This window comes from Myotis daubentonii, chromosome 10 (assembly GCF_963259705.1).
Source record: "Myotis daubentonii chromosome 10, mMyoDau2.1, whole genome shotgun sequence".
Lineage (NCBI taxonomy): Eukaryota > Metazoa > Chordata > Mammalia > Chiroptera > Vespertilionidae > Myotis > Myotis daubentonii.
In genome coordinates, this window is record NC_081849.1 from 19,293,299 (window position 1) to 19,317,271 (window position 23,973).

The following is a 23,973-nucleotide window of genomic DNA, read 5'->3' on the forward strand; positions in this document are numbered from 1 at the left end:
AGAGAAGAGTGTGTATGTGAGTATGTGTGTGTGTTTGTATGTGTGCACACACGCAAGTGTAAGGATTGATAGGTAGTATGTAGAGATAAAAAGATAGGAGTCAACGTCCCAGTTCATCTCTACTGCAACACAGCGTGGGGAATTTCAAAAATATATTGCAAAAATATACTCAAAAATATTATCCTGTATGTTTTTTTAAAATATATTTTTATTGATTTAAGAGAGGAAGAGAAAGGGAGAGATAGAAACATCGATGATAAGAAAGAATCATTGATCGGCTGCCTTCTGCACACCCACTACTGGGGATCAAGCCCACAACCCAGGCATGTGCCCATGACTGGAATTGAACCAGGGGCCCTTCAGTCCACAGGCCTATGCTCTAACCATTGAGCCAAAGTGGCTAGGGCTATCCGGTATGTTTTTAATTCATTTCTTCCTTCTTCTGCTTGCTCACATATATCTCAGAGCCACCCTTCCCCATACCAAGCTATTGAAAAAAGAACACTCATGAATTTGGACATCAGTATAGAGAATGAATTTTTTTTTATATACCAAAGATTAGATAAGACAGAGTGGGAAAGGAGGTGCATAGATATGTGTGGGGTAGAGGAGTGTGCTGCTGTGTCTCACTCAGCCTGACGAAGAAGCAGAGTTCCTGGAAAGGGTCTTGAGGATCCGAATCTTCTCTTGCAAAAACCAAGGAGAAAGTGTAATGGACTTAATACCTAAGCTGTCCTAGAGGGTGAAGTTCCACTGAACTGTCACCTATGGACAAAATGCCAACCAACTGCCACTTCTGAGATCCCAGAACAGAGCGTAGGAAATGTGAGCAACTTCTGTGAAGAAAACACCTTGTCCCATACCAGAGCTGGAATTAACTAGAACCAGCTGGGCCTTCCTCCATCAGCCACACTACCACTCTGGCTTTCTTACTACCCATCTGTTTCTCCTTTCTTTGTGATAACTTTTTTCCTCTCTCCGAGATACCTCATAGCTTCCTCATTTTTCCATTTTATTTTCTATCAAAAATTGCTCTCAGAAAGAAACAGAAATGGCCAATAATGCAGTTATCCTGAGTAGGCAGCTATAGTCATAAAAAAAGAAGAAAAAGTAATGAAAAAATGAAGACCATCATTACTGAAATATAGAACTAGGAAAAATAACAACCAGGTAATTTTCTTTTTGAAATTATCATGTCTACATTTGTCATTCCCTGGAAACAGACTGTGTTCTACATCCTTGATTTATACCATCTTTCCACTGTAGGACAAGGTCTCATACATGAAAGTTAAATGTTGACTGACTGACAGACACTTATGGAGTGACTGAAAAGAGGCGATTAAAATCTCTAAGCCCTGCTTTCACTTCTATAAATTATTTTTATTTTCATTTTTTATTTTTTAAATATATTTTATTGATTTTTTACAGAGAGGAAGGGAGAGGGATAGAGAGTTAGAAACATCGATGAGAGAGAAACATTGATCAGCTGCCTCCTGCACACCCCCTACTGGGGATGTGCCCGCAACCAAGGTACATGCCCTTGACTGGAATTGAACCTGGGACCCTTTAATCCGAAGGCCGATGCTCTATCCATTGAGCCAAACTGGTTAGGGCTTCTGTAAATTATTTTTAGGTAACTCATTCCACTGTGTTTTGAGGAACATAATACATACCTTAAAATATGAAACCTTGGTCCAAGGATCTGAAAAACAAAACAAAACACAAAACACTCTACAGCAGTTATGCAACACCTACTTCCACCCCAATTCCCTACAGTTTTTAATATTATTAAAGCTAATCTAGTTAGAGTAAGGGAAGCTCTTAAAACTCTGACATTAGAACTGGCAGGAGTTTGCAGTCAATGGGCAGATTTTTCACAAAAGAAAAATATACATATGAATCATATTAGGTACAAGGACAAAACCAAAGTTAGACAAAGTATTTGCCAATATATCATCTATGCCATTTTCATAGCGTGTAGGCACCTCTGAGTAGTCCCCTTCGACTTGGTAGTGCCTACCTTGGACCAAAGTCAAGTCGAGACTCTCTATATGCCCTCCACTGGGTTTGACTTGTAGTATATCCATTCAGAAAGCTGATGAACAGTAGTAGTACCAAAGGATGACACTTCTTATGGGCTTAGGTTAAATTTTGCAGGCTGGATGCCCAGTACATTGGTTAACTTCTGAATCCTCCCTAGAAACAATGGAGGATATTATTACTGTATTTTAGGCATCACATTAAGCACTTTACAAAAGTTAATTTATTTCCATAAAAACTCTAAATTAGGTAGCTCAGAGAAAAAGAAACTTACTTTAAATGACATGACCTCTGACCTCCCTGCCTCTTCACAGCTGGCAGAAATTCCCTTGTGGGAAAACACCTCCGCTTGTGAGTCTAGTTTGTTCCAGCCCCTTCCCATGATGATCTCACCCCCCAGGTCAAACTACCCGCTGATTGAATAGTAACTTTCCTCACTAAATATTAGACATTGTTTTTTAGTTGATGTTCTTTATGCTCTTTCTTCTCCTTAATAACTTCTCTAACAAACAATTAGAAAACGTAAAGAGGTTTAATCAATTTAGTTCAAGGACATTGTTGGGTAGCTATTCTTTGTGGAGTGTCTATTCTTTGTTGGGTACTGTGCTGGACGTGAATTGCAAAAATGCTTTTGCCTTTGGAAATTAACTATTTTGTCTAGGAGGTCTTTTACATCACAAAACATAGGACTGGGTTATCACAGTCTTTCTACTTATTTTGTTGTAGCTTAATAACTGAAAATCTCGATAACGGACTTCACTGAGTTAGACCGTTTTCAACAGTTCCTTTACAAAAAGTGATTATGGAAATGAGAAGTTTTCCACAATATCAGAGAGATTTAAGCTGGGAAGCATCCATTACCGTTAATAGAATTTATATAACTCAATTTTACTGCCATTAAAAGGTCAAATCTGAAAGCTTTATTAATGCTATTTCTTTTAAAAAATAATAAGTTATAGAACTAAAAAGCGATCATTAAGTCCTCCCTTAATCTGTATTCACTATGATTAATCTTTCTAGATCTTCGTCCCACAAATGATTATATCTTCCAATTTGGAACAATTGTAGGTGAGTTTTGTTATTTTTGATTCTTATACAAACCTTTTAATTGTAGAGACTGCCTACCAAGTGAGGTAATTAAAGATATAGACTCCCTTTGAAGAAGGGATATTTTCCCATTTTCCACTTAAGTATCTTTTAATTAATAAATCAGTGATAAGTGTCACTTCTGAATAGCAGAAGGCAATCTAACAAAAGCTTTACCGTGAACTCTCTCACTGATAGATGGTCTCCAGTGGTGTTTTGTCAAGCGACCTGGGACATAATAAGAGAAAGAGAATAAGAGATCAAGTTAGAACATAGACCAACATCGCAGTTCTCTGTTAGGTAAGCATCTGTCAGCAACCCTTTACCATCCCACCCTCTGCATCAGTCACATGACTCCTGATGTCTGACCTGTAGGGTGGCTTCCTTGATTAGTTCAGGCTCATGGTGGGTATCTCTGTTGTTTTCCTGAAACTACTTGTAAACAGGCCAGGAAAACGAATAAGGAGAAAGTAGCCAAACAACTAACCTTCAGTTACAATTTGATCCTCACTCCCCATACTCGCAGCCATAGCCTTACTCTTGAAAAGGACAGGCTGATCCTGACTGTGCCTCACTTAGGAAAATGACCACCCAACACTAGTTGGAGATGCAGTAAATATTCAAAGTTTTACTAATAACAAACCGAGATTTTTATTTTAAGCCTGGATTTTACTCCTATTGGAGGCACACTAAAAAACAGTACTGTGGTGTGCAGGGTTATTAACCAAGGACAGCCAACGTCCTGAAAATTGGAATCACACCTCACTGTTTGCAGCCGGCAGGATTTCTCCTGGCCACCCGTGGCTGTGGTCAGTGAAGACAGAATGGAGTTGCTCAGCCAGCTTCCCCCATATGGGTAAGGAAAGGGCTTTCCAGCAGTAAATGCAGAATGTAAGAGCTTTAGAAAATGAGCTCCAGCTCCAGCTCCCTTTGTGTAAGCATCAAATTTACACGTAAAATCAAACATCTACCAATGAATTAGATGCTCACAGAACAAATACTTGGAGACGGATGCCCAATATCAATAATTAAGAACTCCAAAGTATTATGAGGGGCAGCTTATACGTTTGTTATTTTTGGAAGGAAATTGGTATGATGCATGATAACTAAAGAAGAGAGTTTGAATACAGTCGGCATATATTGTGTTACTCAGTTTTGCTGGACAAAACCCAGCCCCCAAATATAGCTAGTATGTCTTTCTTTCTCACCTGTCTATAGGTAGACTGAAGTACCTGCTTCTGGCTCCAGGCTATGGTGGGCCGTGGCTGCAGGGGTACAGTTATTTGAAGCATCTTTTCCAGGCAGAGGTCAGAAGCTGCTAGCTGTGTGGGTACAAATGAGAGATGCCTCTTGAAATCTTGGTTTGGGACAGACAGACAATCACTTCTTTCCATATCCAAGTCCTTGGCCTAGCCCAGCTCCAATGGGATAGCAATGTTTGTTTCTCCATAGAGATGGAACAAATAGAATGACTCTTTGCTGAACAATGAGCTAATGTGACACAGTTTATTTTACCTTGATAATTTCGAAAATGTCAGTAATTAAGAAAGACAGAAATAAATATCACAGGTTAACCCAGCATCCAGAGGCCATCAGTGTGTGGACTAAAGGGGCCACATGCTAACCTGACAAGTTCAGGGAAGGCCTGCATGGCAGTCATGCAAACTTAAAGACCTAAAGTAACCACAAAGGATGGTCTGAGATTAAAAGTTTAAAAGCAGTTGTAGTGGGTAGTCACATCCTAGACTGGTATCTTCCCTGACAAAGGTCAATTTTTGCCTGAACTGAGCCTATTGTCTTTTTGCATCTATGATAACATATCGTTGGAATGTCAGAGTAACTTCCCTTTTTTCCTGGACCCCTCGGAGGTACCAAGACAGAGACCACAAATTCCTTCATTATTATTGTTATCATGTTAAGTGTTGACTGTTAACTTTCCTGCACCCACCTAATTAGAAGAAGCATGTGTCTATCATTTTACTTTTTATCCAATCCCAGAGGTTTCCCCTCTTTGCTTTCTCCCGCCTCCCTAATCTATCACCAATGGATTTCATGTAACCCACCTACATCTCCTCCTTTGATTGTAATGAATAAAACCAGGTAAAAAGCTGCCATTCTCCAGAGCATTATCCCAGTACGATAAGATTCTGCTTCCTGAAAATTGTCGACAGTTTGGCTCAAATAAACTCACAAAAATTCTTTATAAGTTTGAATGATTTTTAGGTTAACAAGTGTTCCTCTTTAGTGCATATCTGTCCTATTTTTTATTTAAGGGCACAGACTAGAGTAATTGGTAGGAAGGCATTAATAAAGGGGTCTTGGGAGAGGAGAAGGGTTACCAGGAAAGGGAAAGACTGGGGCAGTTCCCTTAGTCAGGTATTAAATCAGGCTGCCTGTATTTTTATGCCTATAAAGTCCCTATATAACTGTGGGTGCATTAATTAGTCACTCTGAACCCCAGTTTTAATCTGTCACATGCAGCTGACAATTGTGTCTTCCTCGCATGGCAGGTGTAAAAACTAAATGAGAATTAAATGTAGATAGAACAGAATTTGCAACATGATAAATGCTCAGGAAAAATTAGCCACTATCTACACATAGAATGTGGCAGGGTTTATCTTTTAAGTATCGGCCTGTTTATCTTGCATGTGTTATCCATACCCTGTTCTCTCACTGGCAACTCAAGGGTCTCTTCTTCCTAAAGCATAAATAAAAGACTTAAACAAAATACCATAATGATGTAAGAGAGAAAGATTTGGATGAATGCTTGCGCAATGGCAGAGCTTCCGGGGATGCTCAGAGTCTCAACCGGTGGTCATCCAGTACTTCCTCAAATAATTTTTGGAAACCTATGTATCCTCTTGTACATTTTAAACTTGAGATCTCAGGTTTTTCATAATGAATTTAAGTAGGCATGATTTCTAACTTTTAATAAAAATGGAGTTATACTATTCTTTTAAGCATCCAGTGAAATTTAAAGAACAATGCATCAATTTCTTCCTTGACATTCAGGAATTTTACATCTTTTGCTTTTATTTCACTTTAAATTTATATTTCCATTTCATTTTCCAACCATAAAATTTTATCTCACTATTATACATTTCTGTTCTTGAAAGACTTTTATTGATAATCCTACTATTATTCATTGTAAAGAAAAAATACATGCAAAAAGTGGATTTTTTTTAACTGAAGTTTATATTTTTAAAAATGTCGGGTTGTGTCATTAGTATTATTACTGTGTATCATAAATATAGTATTGGTATAAATTATTGAACATTAAAAGTAAAATTTTATTAGAAATGCATTTCTCATTGAGATTAGTGACATTTTTAAAATTGTTCTTGTTTTTGTGAATGCTTAAAAATTGCTAGAGAGGGACAGAATTCTGCATAAATTGTAATCTAATTTGCCTTGTTTTCATCGATGTCAACACTGAGAAATTATTTTCACAGAAATCCATAGAGGGGAAGAGAAGAGAGTTGTATTTATTTTTCATACCTATGTCATTCAATTCCTTCAATGCCAAAAATCACAGTGCTCTATCATCAAAAATGATTTTTAATATAGACTGGGTAACTCATCTTTGAAGGTCAAAATCACAGTGATAAATCACCAAAAATTACTTTTAGCCATTTGTAATTAAATCCTATTTCAAATTGGCAAAAGCAAAGAATTGGAAACCACCTGACTTGAAAATGACTTGTTGCCTAGCCCTTACAGACCATACTTTCTCAATATCTGGTATTAAACAAACAAGCAACAAAAAAAACACATTAATACACATACCAAATTACTATAAACTATGTCTGTTATTCTTTTACTTAAAGCTATCTTATATAAACCAATATGCCCAAAAGGGTTAGAAAAAATTAAAATGTTATTTCATTACTTTTTTTTTTTTCTTTTTTAAATGTGGAGTTTTTTTTTTTTAATATATTTTATTGATTTTTTACAGAGAGGAAGGGAGAGAGATAGAGAGTTAGAAACATCGATGAGAGAGAAACATCGATCAGCTGCCTCCTGCACATCTCCTACTGGGGATATGCCCGCAACCCAGGTACATGCCCTTGACCGGAATCGAACCTGGGACCTTTCAGTCCGCAGGCCGACGCTCTATCCACTGAGCCAAACCAGTTTTGGCTACGTTTTTTTTTTTAATATATATTTTATTGATTTTTTACAGAGAGGATGGGAGAGGGATAGAGAGTTAGAAACATCGACGAGAGAGAAACATCGATCAGCTGCCTCCTGCACACTCCCCACTGGGTATGTGCCCACAACCAAGGTACATGCCCTTGACCGGAATCGAACCTGGGACCCTTGAGTCCGCAGGTCGACACTCTATCCACTGAGCCAAACCAGTTAGGTCTCATTACATTCTTGCTAATTTAATATTTTTGTCTTAATTTTTTTTATCTTATATACTTAAAAATATTTTTATCAATGATTTGGTATTGCAGAATTAACTTATTAAGTATATGGAGACTGTCTGCCCTACAACCTAATCAGCAAAGGATCCCCAAGTATATTAGGCTCACATTATGTCAGAACAGTCTTGCTTTCGTGTTTCAATTCAAACAAATGTATTAATACACTTTTCAAGTGTTATTATAAAAAGCGTTGAGGAAATAAATTATCTATATTTTAGCTATTGATAATTTATTAGTTAGATATTGATACGATATTGCTGCAAAGCAACCAGCCACATAACATCACTGTCCTAAACATTTGTTTCTCACATTTATTCTAGTGTCAGCTGATCTAGGCTAGACTGGACTGGGTGGCTCTTCTATTCTTCTCCAGGCACTTCAATTTGTCTGGAACGCAGCTAATCTAGCCTGAGATCAGAGGTTTGGCTCAGCTTTCTTGCATATGTCTCTTACTGTTTTTCTAAGATGGTCAGGCAGGTTAGCCTGGGCATGTCCTTTTTAAGGTAATGGCAGAATAAAAAAATTAAAAAGAATATGCATTTCCGAACACGTGAGCATCTTGTGGCTTAGGCTAGAAATTGGCACATTTTATCATTTTATTGGTCAATGCAGATCACAAGGCCAAATCTAGGAGTGGGAAATCAGGCTTGGTCCCAGGGCACAGTTGCACGGCTACGGACATTGATACAGAAAGGAATGGAGCACAATAATTCAGTCTACCACTGTGTGGTTAATGAACTTTTGATACCATTATAATTAACCCTTATCAATTAATTAGCAGGAAAGATAGCAAAGGGAAGGCCAGGTAACATTGGCATGCCATTCATGCCAGGAAGCTGCAGTTTAACATTCCCCATGTCTGTTCCATGCACATCAGTGGGGGAGGGACTGGACAATAGACACATGCCCAGTAAGGTCTGGGTGCCTGGGAAAGGGTTTGGTTGTCAATCACACCTGGGAGCAAGTTAATGGCCAGAACAGGTATGGCCACTGCAAGGGCAGGCAATCTGAGGTACATAAACTCCTGAACAAAGGGGGTTCTCTCTTGGCCCACGGTTCTCTTGTTGCAGGTGTGTGCTCTCATGCTATGCACTTGCCCACACACAATGGGCTAGATTACATCTAGCCTGATGCTGCCCCAGACTCAGCTCCACCGTGGAATGGAAACTCTGGGCACTGGCTTAGCTTTTAGCTCTCCTAACCCCCAGCTGCACCTCTTCCAGGACTGAGTGAAGGCAAATGGGATGTTGCAAACTGAGGAATATAATTTCATGCCAATAAAAATCACTCATTCTCCCATGCAAGTCTTAGAAAATTCTTTTTCTCTAGATGTCATAAGAACCCAGCCCTAGCCGGTTTGGCTCAGCAGATAAAACATCGGCCAGCGGACCTAAGGGTCCTGGGTTTGCTTCTGGTCGAGGACACATACCATGGTTGCAGGCTCCTCCTGGGCCTGGGCCCTGGTCAAGCACATGCAGGAGGCAATCAATCGATGTGTCTCTCTCACATCGATGTTTCTCTCTGTCTTTCCCTCTCCCTTCCACTCTCTCTAAAAAAATCAGTGGACAAATATCCTTGGGTGAGGATTAAAAAAAGAACCCCACTTTCACTAACAGTGCAGAAATTCCATCTGAGCAATTCCCTGATACCACTTGACCTTCAGTTTGGGGAAATAATTAAATATGAATCATATACAAATATCAAACATAATTCAACTGAGCTCATTAGCTACTATAATCAAAAACTTCCTATATGCTGGAAAAAAAAAAAGAGAAAAGCAAATACTGCTAAAATCTAATCAATCTGAGAATTGCATGTAGACTTATTTTTTGTTAGTATGAGATAGTAAATAAACATTTTGTAACATGAAATGAAATTAGCATCACTTTTATAAATAGTTACTTTTACTTTACAAAATGATTCTACATATCTTATTGAATAAGCTACACCAAACTTGAAATAAACTATGTTGAAGTCTGACCACTGAGTTTTAACCAATATACATTAAAAAGATTGGGTGACCTGAAAACAGGTCAACATCACTCACCTATACTACTTAAGATATTTGAAATTTCTTTTCTTTTCTTCTAAATAACATGTTTTAGGTATGCTATTTTAAAGAATTACATATTTCTTACTTATGGCCACTTTACTTTGCTCGTAGCACTTTCTGTCAATAATGATGCATCCTTTGATACTGGTAGTGGAATGAGAAGTGGATTCTTAAAATATTTGTCTTTACTGCATACATACTAGTAGATCTTATATCTAAATTTTCAGCATCTTAACATGGGTCAAAATACCCATTTCTTATAGAAACACATGTAAGACAGTGATAGACTGGATGTATTGTGACATTAAAATACAATTAAAAAATTACCAGGCATGTCTCTACTCCTTGTATTTATTTTATGTTTCTTAGTCCATATTAATTCTGTGTAAATTTTTTTCTCTTGGATGAATTTTGGGTTCATTTTGTCAAGTTTGAGCAGTATGGTTTGAGATTTAACTTGGAATGTATTTAAAGGTGTAGACTGATTAGAGGTAGCTATCACAACTTTCCATATTGTTTTCCTATAGAGAATTATGACATACACATATTTATTTATAAGAGAGTTATCATATTCAAAAGCTAAGCCTTGCCTCCTTCCCATAGACCTTCACATTTCTTTCTTAGGTTATTATATGATATTCCTATTTTTACATTGGGAATTCAAAGTTTTAATTATAATAACTGATTCTTTCTCTTTTTTTACTAGGGAAAAATTTCAGAATATATATGTTCTAAGTTGTTAGTATGTAAATGGATAGCTTCAGGATTTTTAGGGAATTTTTATTAATGTTAAAACATAAATATTAATTTAATTATACTTTTGAAAAGTATGCCCAAAAGTATAGTTATGTTTATCTTTATTTAATAATTTAGGTATTTTTAAACAACATTTAAACTTTTAAAATTATCCACTGTTAAATTTGCACTATGGTTAGTTTAAAAATACTTATTATTATTGATTATAATGAGCCACTTGGAATTTCAAAGATCTAAGTCTATTTTCTAAATAAGAATGTAAATACAATTAGATATGTTTGGTTGGTTGCAGTCTCACTGAACTAAAATTCTCTTCATCCTTGTAAATATTTTTTTTAGTAATTTATACTATAACAGCTTTCTGAATATGCGGTCATCATAATTAATTTACTAATATTAATAATAGGAAGAGAGTAAAGGGAGGCCAGAGATGATAAGCGTGGTCATCTGGGCAGCTTCACCAGGAAGCTGCAGCTTCACTCTCCCCAGGGAACCACGGGTCCCTTCCCTGCAGATCACTGGGGGAAGAGATCGAACAAATGGGGAGACGGGTGCATGCAGCAGTAAAATTGGGGTGCTGTAGGGAAGGTGCTCGCCTGTCAGTCTAGCCTGAGAAAAAGTGCATTAGCTAGGGGTGGACCCCATCAGAAGCCTGCAAAATCTTAAAAAGTTAATCGGTTAGTTTGAAAAAGCTCCAGGTTAAAATCCCCAAAGAGTTCCCTCTCTCTTGCTAGCTCTGTTCCCCTGGCTCTCTTTTTCTCTCTCGTTCCCTGACCCACACTAACCCATGCGCCCACCTATTCTCTCTCCATAAGCATGTGGCCGTAAGCAGCAGCTGCATGGCCCAATTGCCATGGGGACCTCACACACAATGGCCTGCAGCTGGGAACACAAGTTAGCTAGCCAGATGCTGCACTGAACTGGACTTGACCAGGGAGCAGAAATTCTGGGCAGAAGCTTCATTCCGGCCCTGCTGACTATAAGATCAGACCTCTTCCATGCTGAGATGAACAAAGAGGGGCCTTGGAGGGGAACCCCCTTAATGTCACATCATCGATAAAGCTTTCACAGAAACCCCATCCTCCCGTGGGGGCCTCAGGAAATTCTTTCCTCACAGCACCCAAGCACTCCACTTCCACTGATAACAAATAGAGTTTATGGTTCTGTTCTTTTCCTTCCAAGATTTCTCTTCTACAACCACAATAAAACATGTGTCACAGGTATGCATTCTGATGTATCTGCAAACAAACAAACAAAAGATCAGATTTATAACCTCTGGTTAGGATAGGGAATATTTATATATGTAATGTGGCTCACTGTAAGAGCATGCAGGCCATTTAAGTGACTGTCATACAGAGATACAAAAGACAGCATTTGCTTTACATTTCTTACAGAAAAATACGTGTTTTTTAAAAATTAATTTTAGTTCAAAAATTGATGAAATAAGTAGTTGTTCAAAATGTATTGCAATCCCTCTCTGAAGTCAACCTCAATAATACAACATGAAGAAGTATCACCCAATGCCAGTCACCTTACTTGGCGCCTGCTGAGAATTGATGGTTAAGATAGAGAATGACTCCTATCATCTGCTCCCATTCATCTTGAAAGTCAAAAGAACAAATGACTATTTTCAAAACATGAGGATAGGCAATTTATCTTGGTTCATACTGGACAAAATACCTCTGCCCATCAGCCCCTGTGTGAAGGCAACTGGGCTAGCAGCCTGAGCCCCGTGCCCAGTCAACCTGCATGCTGACACTTATGCTAACCTATAATTAAGCCCCAACCCCCTTCCTGCTTGTGCCCTAGCCTTGCAAAACCTGATTCCCTAAATACTTAACTTACAGAGGCCATAAGCCATGCACAGCCCCATACGGGGGTTGGCTGTTGGTGCCAGCCAGGGCCATTGGTCGTAATCTCACTTCCCCTTATAACCTTCATAGAGGCTGCAAAAACCCCTGCAAAAGCTCAGAAGCTGAAAGACAAAGAACTTAAGGCTGTATAAGAGGAAGCCCCGCTCATTCGGGGCTCAGCTTTGGGGACCAATTCCCTGAGCCAGCACCGGTGCTCCTGCAAAGAAGTGCCTTCTTCTGAATCTTCTGAGTGCCTGGCTGTCTGTCCTCCTGTCGCCTGGTAATTCTGCCACAACACCTGTACAAAGAGTGAATAGAAATACATAAATGGGTCACCAGTATGACACAGTTAGTTGTCATTCTATGCAGCAAAGAGTCGCCGGTTCGATTCCCCATCGGGGCACATACCCAGGCTGTGGGTTTTATCCTTGGTCAGGATGCATATGGAAGGCAACCACTTGATATTTCTCTCTTGAATTGCTGTTTCTCTTCCTCTCTCCCTCTCTTCCTCTCTCTCTTAAAACATCAATAAAGACATATTTTTTAAAAAAGAAATAAAGACATATGTGGGAAATACTATATTGAGGGAGGAAAGGGGAGAAAAGTAAAGTTTTTAATAAAGATTGACAGGATACTAGAGACAGTATTTTTAAAAGGAGGAATCATGGTGAGACTGGGAAGGAAAATTAAAGGAAACAATAAAGAAATGGAATAAGCAGACATGTTGTAGTGAACCAGAGACAAATTAGTCATGATTGAATAGGAAACATTGTGGGATTCACAAAAAAGAAATAGGACATTATTACATCTTAGAATTCTGAACCCCTGATGTTATTGAACTTTAATAACATAAATATCTATGAGTCCATTCTTATGTAAATTGGAGGAAAAAATCAACAAGAAAAGACAGCTTTTTCTTAATAAAGAATTCTAATTAAATGTAGAAGAATAAGGGAGGGGAGTACCATTGATAAAATGCCATAATAATAATTGAGCAGATATGACCGACCAATGGAAGCTAAAATTAGTAGGTGAGATTTTCAAGGGGAATTGAATAGTATTTGCATAGCCTCAAATCTCTTCCCCAAAATACCTATTAATTACAAATGGGCAAACCGTAACTTACAGTGGAGAGATTCAAGACCCACAAACAGAACCTTAGGCAAATGATGATTGGCATGTTATTAAAAATAAGACTGACTGACATATGTACCCTGACATGCACTGAGAAAGTCACAAGCTCGCCTCTGTGGTCTTTCTAAACATGTATAATCCCATGAAAATAATATCAGACAAAATAAAATGAGAGCTATTCTATGAATTAATTGACCAATACTCTTCAATAATGTCAAAGTCCTGAACAGTTAAAAAAAAAAAAAAAAAAAAAAAAAAGCTGGCCGAAACCGGTTTGGCTCAGTGGATAGAGCGTCGGCCTGCGGACTGAAGGGTCCCGGGTTCAATTTCGGTCAAGGGCATGTACCTTGGTTGCGGGCACGTCCTTAGTGGGGGGTGTGCAGGAGGCAGCTGATCAATGTTTCTCTCTCATCGATGTTTCTAACTCTCTATCTCTCTCCCTTCCTCTCTGTAAAAAATCAATAAAATATATTTAAAAAAAAAAAAAAAAAGGCTGAAGAATGATCACAGGTTGGAGAAGCCCAAGGAGACCGGATAACTAAATGCAGTGTGAAATCTTGGACCAGATTTGGAAAAGAAAAGGGCAGTTAGAGGAAAACCTGGTGACATTTGAATAAGGTCTGTATTTTAAGTGACAGTGCTGTACAAATGTTAGTGTCCCGGTTTTGATCATTTTATGGGAATTATAGAAGATGTTAACTTTAGGAGGGGGTTGAGTGAAGTTAAATGGAAACTACTTAGTAACTTTTCTGTAAATCTAAACTTATTTCAAAATAAAGGTTAAAAAAAAAAATCTGGGCCTCAAAAGTTGAGACAAGGCTGCTGATGTAGGAATAATGCCTGCTACATCCATTTGTGTTTGGCTTTGCTGGTTTTTGCTATATCGAGTGATGACTTTTCTTCTCTCTCTGCATCCTTTACAAGGAGTGACTATGCCTCTTTCTTCAAGGGTGATTACAGGACACTGGAATTCTCAGCTCCAGCTACGATGCTGGATTCCAGCCTGAAATGTGACAAGGACATAGAGGAGTGTCCACCTCCTGGTGGTTCTGTGGACTTGGACAATTATGAAGCCAGTGGCAATCCTAGTAGCCTCCTGGGCAGGGCATTTGCCTCTCTGGCACCCGGTGGCTCTGGACTGCTGCGTTATGAGGGGATAAGGAGAGAGGACTCACTCCCAGCTTTACAGAAATGCCTATCAAATGGCTGGACACGGGTTTGGATCAGGTTTAATTAGATGTAAAGGAAATAACTGGACATTTCATGTATCTTCAAGATTGTGGATTAAGATTTATGCTCACTCCTCCTCTTAAATCTTCTGTTAATTATTAATTACTGTGATGAAAAAATGGCCTCTTTTTTTGCGGGGGGGGGGGGGGGGATAACATCTACAGCAGAAGTTCTCTGGCCTGATGTGATAATATTTCTAAATCTTTCTGCTCCAGACTTTGGAAAGAATCCCTACTACTGATTATTTGGCTCGAGTCTCTATAAAATATGGCCTCTTGATTTTCCTCTTCTTTTGAGATATGGAAGAATTGGCAGTTTTCGTGATGAGTTGCCGGTTGTGTAAGTTTGAGTGGTGTGCTTTATGGCAATGGATTCAGAGAAGGCACCGGATAGGTTCCTGGAATAGGGCACGAAACATTTCAGTAACCACTTTGCCTGCTTAGCAACCAGATGAATATCTCTCTCTTGTTTGTTTTAGACAAGCCGGCAAACTGTTAATTTGTAGATGCCTTTGATTTTTCACTTGATTCTAGGAAAGTTCAGAAAAGAAGTTTCCAGGGTTATACCCCATCACTACCAGCTTCTTTTTCTCCATGGTGTGTGAATGCATTTCGGTGAGGAAAGAAGAGTTTGATAGATGGCTTATCCAGAAAGTAAATAACACAGTGTTTGCCAACTGCTGCTGTCTTTTATGCCTGGGTAACCCGGATTTGCATTAGAATCCAGCCACAATTTAACAGCATAATTTATGGAGTTTCCAAAAGACCTACCTTTTTTTTTTTTTTTAAATTCCCTGGACTGATTATACAAGTTTATTCTTATTGTTATGTTAGCAATTTAGAGATTTCTATTTTCCCCTGAAATTGTCAGTTTAACAATTTATCATTGTACCCAAAGTAAATAATCTTTAATTCAGCACTAATACTTTATCATGACATTATTCCTGACACGTAGCTTTCAATGGGCATTGGAGTCAGACGCACTGATTCTCTGATCGGTAGAAGCTGCACTAATGAGAAAATTAGGGTTATACATTTGTCCTCTGAGCTTTAAAATGTAATAGCAACACTATGAGTTAGAACATAGGTTGTCAACAACTTAAAAAGGGAATGATTGGAGACTTGGCCACAAACATTCTAGTAAGTAAATTAAGTATATTAATACACACAAGATTGTTTTCAACCAGCAGAATGAAAGCCCAGCTATCTTAGAGTAATACCATTAACAGTGTGACTCATCTAACACTTCTTCTGTCTGAGATTCACCATCTCTAAGCATGTTCTGTATTTCCACACCTCCTGAATATGATTTCCCTTGGGGAATAAAAAATGGCTACCAACTAATTTTCCGAAACTACTGAAGAACAGGAGTATTATTTTAAGAGCCGGGAGTATTATTGTGAATATTTCCAGAATGCATACATAGTTACCTATGTGATTATTTATTAATAACATGCTTCCTGGAATCTGCCCTAGTGAAATGTGAATCTGATCCGACCTCCTCTGTGTACTGAGAGAGGAAGACTTTGAGGTCTTCAATGGAATGGTTGAGCCCCAGCCACCCTTTCCTTAAACCATAATGCACTATCACTTCCAAATTTATTCTTTTAATGATTTGTATGGAATGGATCTCTGTATTAGTTACCAGCTGTGTGATTTTAGGCAACTTACCTAGACTTCTTTAAGCCTATTTTCTCTAATCCTAAATGAAGCTAATTCTTTATATATTGTGGAGATGTTGTTTGGATTAATTAGAATACTTAGGAAGTATATGACGTATTTGTTTGAGTTCATAATAAATATTTAATAAGTGGTAGTAAAATTAAAATATAATGTGTTCAACAAAACTAATGTTTGTTTGTTTTTATAGCAGATCTATCACTTTCTATTGCCTTAGAGGTGAAGACAAATCTAGGGTCACAACTTCAGAAAATCTGCATTAGAAGATCAGAAATACATCTTATTTGCTCTATGAAAATTATATTCCCCAAACCTGAACAATGAAGGCAATGCTATTGGTTACCTGGTCCAATCTCAGCAGAAAGTATTCCCTACTAGAACTTCACCTACATTCTTAAAGACCTTTAGTGATAAAGAACTGACCTCTAGCCCTAACTGGTTTGGCTCAGTGGATAGAGCGTCAGCCTGCGGACTCAAGGGTCCCAGGTTCGATTCCGGTCAAGGGCGTATACCTTGGTTGCAGGCACATCACCAGTAGGGAGTGTGCAGGAGACAGCCGATTGATGTTTCTCTCTCATCGATGTTTCTAACTCTCTATCCCTCTCCCTTCCTCTCTGTAAAAAATCAATAAAATATATATATATTTTAAAAAGAACTGAATTCTTTATAAGGCCCATTCCTTACTCTATTGTTGGATAAACCTACCCAGGAAGTTCAAATGTGCATTTTTGTAAATTTCATCCTTTGATTCTATTTACTTGTAAATAACCTCTGTGAAAAGTGTCATGTTTCTGTGATTTTTTTGCAGGTTGAACATCCCAAATTCCTTCAAACGTTTCTCTTAGTTCATCATTTCTAAGTTCCTTACCACCTTTTACATGTAAGATAAGGCTTCTCCACCTGCATATAATCTTCCATAAATGGTCTGACAATGGCAGTGAACAATGGGGAAAGGGACTATTGCCTTCTTTGATCCAAATACTACCCTCCTACTATTGCAGCTTAATAATGAATTAAGGTTTATTACCTGTCTCAGCATCTAATCACATTTTTTGTTCACATTCAGCTTACAGACAACTAAAGTCCTTTTCATAATTGCTATTAGAATAGAACTTCCCTAAGTACAATATCTAATTATGATATTTTTATCCCTGACTACAGGCTTCCATATTTATCTTAAATGTCATCTACTTGATTTATTTTCTTCTAATATAATATGTATTCCTTTTAGACTTATTTAAACCTGATATGATATTCAGCACATTATTAAGCAATTCATAATATAATAAACAAACTAGGGAAGTTGGTCTGAAACCACTGAGCTAATATAATGGGTTTGAAGAGAAGTAGAATATACAATATTCTTATTATAAAAGATTTGATAGGACATGAAATAATGAATGAAAATCTATATTGGATTTATTAATGGTTCAAATAAAAATATTTGAATGTATTCATGGTCCAGATTCCGCAGAATATCAGGCAATGATGTCATTTACAAAATTTGTGTACATAAATCATATAATAACCAATATTTTTATTTTAAGGTTTAACTAATTGCAGCTTATACAATCTGACAATCCTATTAAAATCTCAGCCCATGTACTTAATTGGCACCATATGAATTTTGCAGTTTTTGTCACTAACGCATTTTGGTTTTGAGGCAGAATTTTTAATACAAAGAGAAAATGCAGAGTTCACTAAACAACTAGCAATGACCATTTGCAGTGAACTTGGGCTTTCAAGGACAGTTCAGTGTTGCTGAATTTTTGGAACTTAGTGTGTAAACTTTCTTAGGCTCTGATGACATATGTTCCTCACCATTAAGCAAGTGCAATGACAAAAGACAAACCAGCAGGTTATCTCAGAGTGTTTCCCCTAAGTTTACTACCTGCAAAGCGTCTAGTGCATTTAAACACTTACCAACTATTGGAAAAAGTGAGGTAAATGGGTGACTTAATCTTTTACTTAGCTCCATCCCAATAGTCCCCCCTCCACAAAATATTGATAAGTTCATTCAGTTAAACAATATATGTAAATACAGTATAGTAATAGAAATTGGTTAATTACTAAATTATTACTAATTACTTCCTAAGCTTTACTCTTATGCAAAATTCTACATATAGTATGTTATACTATAAAATGAATGTAAGTCCTGCTCTAAATCTTAAGAGTTCTTCACTTAAGAAAATTAAATTTTAAGCTAATAATACACCACAGTGGACTCCTCTCTACCTTAAGTCTTGTTATCATTCTGAGTGAGCAGGTTTCACTATTCTTAGACAAAAATCCAAATACACCTTCTCTATACATTAGCTACTTATTCCAGGAAATATCTTGTGGTTGTCCTTATTCAGAACTGCTTTTTTCTAATCTCCTCTTATTTAGTATGATTTTTTCCCCATCCTATACTTATTTAACTAATGGACACTCCAAAAAAGAACTGTTAGTGATTTTTAAAAAGTTGAAGAAGGACGACAGCATTGCAATGATGTTACAAAATAAAAAAGGTCCCATCTACTCCTGGGGATGAAAGAAGTCATACCTGGCCTGGTGTTAGACGGCACAGGTGAAATCCCTGGCAAGAAGCCCAGACTTCACTTACGCACAGTGAGTGCAGCATAATAAAGACCAAAGCCCCAGCGCAGGAACTAGACCTTTCTCTTCGTTTTATTGTGTGCCAAGTTCTCAGTCACGGCTCAAAAATATTAAAATTAAAGTAAGAAGTCCCATGTGTCAGTGGGCCATATTCTATATGGTGTGAGGTCAAATATAAAAAAAAGTGAAATAGCAGTTAAAAGCTGTAAAAAATAAGAAGAAATGAAGAAGAAAAAAAATGAATTCTGTGCTCAAAAGGAAAATGTGTCAATTATTAATGATGTAAAAAAAAAAAAAAAGGCCCAATTAAATGTTGACATGGAGGCAATGGAGTTCTAACTATGAAGCAAAATTCTGATTGAAGTCAAGTCAGAAATGTGTGTTTCCGTGTGGAGTGCACTGTGTTGGTACTGCAAATGGACAAAAGAGAATAACACCCTCTTCCAGGGATGTACAGACCAGCCGTGAGGCCATATGCAAGCACACTGGTTGCATAATTCTTTGTGGCCCGGGCCTTCAGCTACTCCATTCTCTGCTCTCACAGTCTCTATGAAGTACCTCTTGCTCAGAGCCAACGTCCACCTTAAGATTTTGGAGTTGGGATCTCAGATCCCCTCTTCTCCATAGGTCTAGCCAATCTTCTGAGTGTTTTTAATTTCCTGTCCCTCATCCTGACTATAATCCATTGAATAATTACAATGAACTTTAGGGAAAATACAGGTTTTGTGGGATGTGAAAAATGTTGCAAGCCTGTTTCTTTCTTTTTTTTTTAAATATATATTTTATTGATTTTTTACAGCGAGGAAGGGAGAGGGATAGAGAGTTCAAAACATCGATGAGAGAGAAGCATTGATCAGCTGCCTCCTGCACACCCCCTACTGGGGATGTGCCCGCAACCAAGGTACATGCCCTTGACCGGAATCGAACCTGGGACCCTTCAGTCCCCAGGCGGACACTCCATCCAGTGAGCCAAACTGGCTAGGGCTTCAGGCCTGTTTTTCTTAAAAACAAAACAAAATAAAACAAAAACCACAATTTACAAATACAAAATAAGTACAAAAATATTTCGTTAGAGGAAAAGTAAAACCACAACACATTGCCTATTCTAAAAGAAACTATCCAAAAGCTAACTATAGCATAAAACACATTTGAAAAACTTATTATTTTTAAACTAACTGCTTAACAAACTTTTTATAATTATTTTTTCTACATCTACAGCTGCATACTCTGGCCACCTGTTCCTAATTCAATGACTTTGCGACTTTATTTTTTGTAGCTATAACAGAATGATTCAGTCTTTCCCTTGACAAGTTTGGTGGACATTTTTTTTTTTTTTTTTTTTTGCTGATAGTTTAAGAAAGTTTCTTTCACTTTCATATTCGTAATTCATTATTGCTAATGTCATATAAAATGTAGGATTTTGTTTTTTCAAATTGGGAAAACTTTTTATCAGCTTTCTTTTATGCATGGGCTATTAGTTTTCTTGCACACTGATCATCTGAAATATATTTTAAACAGAAGACACTTCTAGAGCTAATTTACTGTCAAGGTCACCATGCCAGGTAGGTAAATGGGTCCATGTGTGTGATGAGTGTTCCTGGAACTCAACCCTGCCCCGGGAAGCCTACCACTCAATTATGCAAATAACTGAAGCCTCACCAAACACATTTTAGTAAACTCAAATTAAATGTATCCCCAAATACACCTCACATTTCTGTGCCTACTACTTTAACACCACTCAACAAGAGCAAAAGTATAATAAAATGAAAGTAAAAGTTGAAAGCATTAATTTTAATCTCTCATGACCATCTTGTGGCTAATTATTATCTGTATTTCCCTCCCTCCCGTCCTCCCTCTCTCTATCCCCCCATCCCCATCCTCTACGTTTGCCTAGTAAACTGCAGGCCCACTATAAACCTCAAAACCTCTTTTACTGTGTTGTGGTGAGTTCCATTACTAAACCCACCACATAATTTGTTGTTTTCCCCACTAGTTTGTAACATGTTTGAGGGCAGAGACCCTGACTCATTCCTCTGTGTGTCTCAATGGCATGTTACAATACAGTGCCCAACAAATGAAAGGTGCTCAATGAACCTGAATGGATGAAGAGTAAAATGTGATGTTCAATGGTACATGTGAAGTCAGAGTGCTGAAGTTCAAGAGAGAGAGAAGTGAATTGTGAATGATGTCTTGAAGTCTGTAGCACTTTAAACAGAGCTTGAAAGATTTGGAATGGTGCCGAGATAGAAGATAAAGGGGGGGTGCAATTCAGGAGAGAGAGTTAACAAACCATGACTAAAGATCAACGAGCTTTACTGCAAGAATACATCCAAAATTAAACTAATGGAGGAGAGCCTGGTGGAATAAATAAGAACAAAATATTCTTTAACTCCTCACATGGATGATAGGTCACAGGGCATGATCAAGAGGACACAATTGGCAGAGCCAAAGGATGTCTTTGTGATTGAAATGAAAAGGAAAATGAGGAGGCTTGCAACCTAGTCCAGTATCTGGTTAAACCTGTAGTCTTACTTTCCCACTCTGGCTGACTTGGCAGAGCTGCGGGGACCCTCAGGGCCCGCCACAGGAGGAGATACAGAGGCCAGAGCCTCTCCATGAGTTCAGTTCAGATTTGGATCTGGAATTTCCCTGGACTAGCGGATCTGCGAAATAAAGGTTAAACTTTCCTCCCTCCGAGCGCTGGCTGGTCGTTCTCCTGTGCATTCTGCCACAACAGAAAAAGCAGCATTATTTTTTACAGTCATGGAGAAGGGCACATGTGTAAGAATGTCAAAATGCAAAAAAGCTTTCTGGAAAAAAAAGGATTTAAAACAACAACAACAACAACAACAACAACAAGCCTCCAGGTAACAGTATTGTAAATATGAGTGGGAAGGCAAGCGTTTCCATCTGGAATAATCTGATCTTGGTTTCCCCTCCCTTCACTCAAGGAGGTGTGCTGTGGCTGCGCTGGCATGACTTGTGACTTGTGGGAAGCGGGTTGTCTTTCACTCAGGCCTGAAATATAACGTGTTTTACCAGGAGTTTTACTCTGGAGACGAGGAGGATGGATGCAAAGTCACAGGATGGCTTTCTTCAAAGTCCTCAGCAGCACCTCAGGGACAGGCAAAGGGTTAGAGATAGACCGTGCACGTTGAAGGCAATGACTTGTGTTGCTGTTAAAAGGCTCTGAGGAACAGGGCACAAATGCCCTGGAGAAGCAGAGAAAGACCCCAGAGAGCGCGCCAGCAATAACAGCCCCAAAGGTTAATTCATGCAGAAGGGCTGGGGAGCGTCATCGTTTGTAATGTCAGTTTCTATTATGTCATAAACGGGATAATGTCAAAAGAGAGCATAACCAAATCAAAACTCAAAGCTCACAATTATTTAAATGGCTCTCCAACTCTAAGTCATTCTGAAATCGTTCAGCAATTATGCTACTCTCCAGGGTTTTCTGTCCTCTTTCTTTCAAAAGTCCCAGAGTAATTCTGTGTCGAAATACATTTTGCTAGAAAGTACAAAATGATCCCTGGACCTCTTTGACACGCAGAGAGCTGGAATCACAAGGAAGTTGAATGCTTTCATCTGCCACACAAAGGTCACCACTGGATGAAGCCAAGACCATTTCAGGGTCGGACTCCCTGTCACTGGTTATCACGTTCACAGTGGGAAAGAAGGCAGGACATTTCCCCAGCAAGCATCCCGGGAAGACACATCCTGAGTGAGTCTCCATTACAGTAAAAATAGCACTTTTTCCCCAGACCTGTTTCCTTGTCCACTTTGAGATATATTAACTTATAAAAGAAAGATTGGAAAAAAAATATTTCCCCAAAGTAAATAACTCAAACTCTTGGAGCTATAATGGCCTCTTATTGAGTTTTGCAACAATTCTGTCTTCTTAAAGTCTTGCACAAGTAATTTTTTTTAAGTTACGTGCCATCTTTTGCTAGGATTCTTGAATTAAGCAAAATTAGTCTACAGTTGAAATGACTTCTCCCAGGGCATGATGATGCATTTATTAATTCATTTTTTTTCTTTTTCTCTCTCTTCTTTACGTCCTCCTAACTACTTTTGTTTGACTGTCATTCTAGTCTCCAGTTCCCTGGCACCCCAGGTGCAAGTAGTGGATTTTCTTATCTGAATCAGATTGCTCTAAACCAGTGGTTCTCAACCTTCTGGCCCTTTAAATACAGTGCCTCATGTTGTGACCCAACCATAAAATTATTTTCGTTGCTACTTCATAACTGTAATTTTGCTACTGTTATGAATTGTAATGTAAATTTCTGATATGCAAGATGGTCTTAGGCAACCCCTGTGAAAGGGTTGTTCAACCGCCAAAGGGGTCGCGACCCACAGGTTGAGAACCTCTGTATTTTGCGTGATAAGCATCATTGCGAAGCAGCGGTTCTCAACCTGTGGGTCGCGACCCCTGAAAATACATCCTGCATATCAGATATTTACATTACAATTCATAACAGTAGCAAAATTACAGTTATGAAGTAGCAATGAAAATAATTTTATGGTTGGGGGTCACCACAACATGAGGAACTGTATTAAAGGGTCGTGGCATTAAGAAGGTTGAGAACCACTGGGCTGTAGAGGTTAACTGCACACCCTCTGGAGTCAGACGGCCTAAGGCTGAGTCCCTGTTCCCCCACTGCTAGCTGGGTGACGTAAGCAATGCTTGCACAAGTGAGACCTTTCTTTGCCTCAGTTAGCTAATCTATAAAATAGATATAATAATAGTACCGAGGATTGTGTTTACAATGGAATCTGCTAAGATATAGAGAGAACTTAGAGCAGTGCCTGGCGTATACTATTCACGGTCTGTTAGCTATTATAGTTTTTATAGTTATTGTCCCCCAGCCCACCACCTTGCTAAATATTAAGGAGATGATGAGACGTTCAGAGCAGCTCATAGTCACCATACATTTTCATGTCATGCACAGAATGATGTCCTACCAGATTCTAAACCAGAAACATTCAAAACCTTGACATGCAGAGTCTCTGGCAACCGATGGCATGTGCATGGACTTGGCTCATCTGAAGACCCCTTGTTGATTCTGCATCTGGACCTAGCGGGCCAGCATTGTATGATGTACAAGGTGTCACCA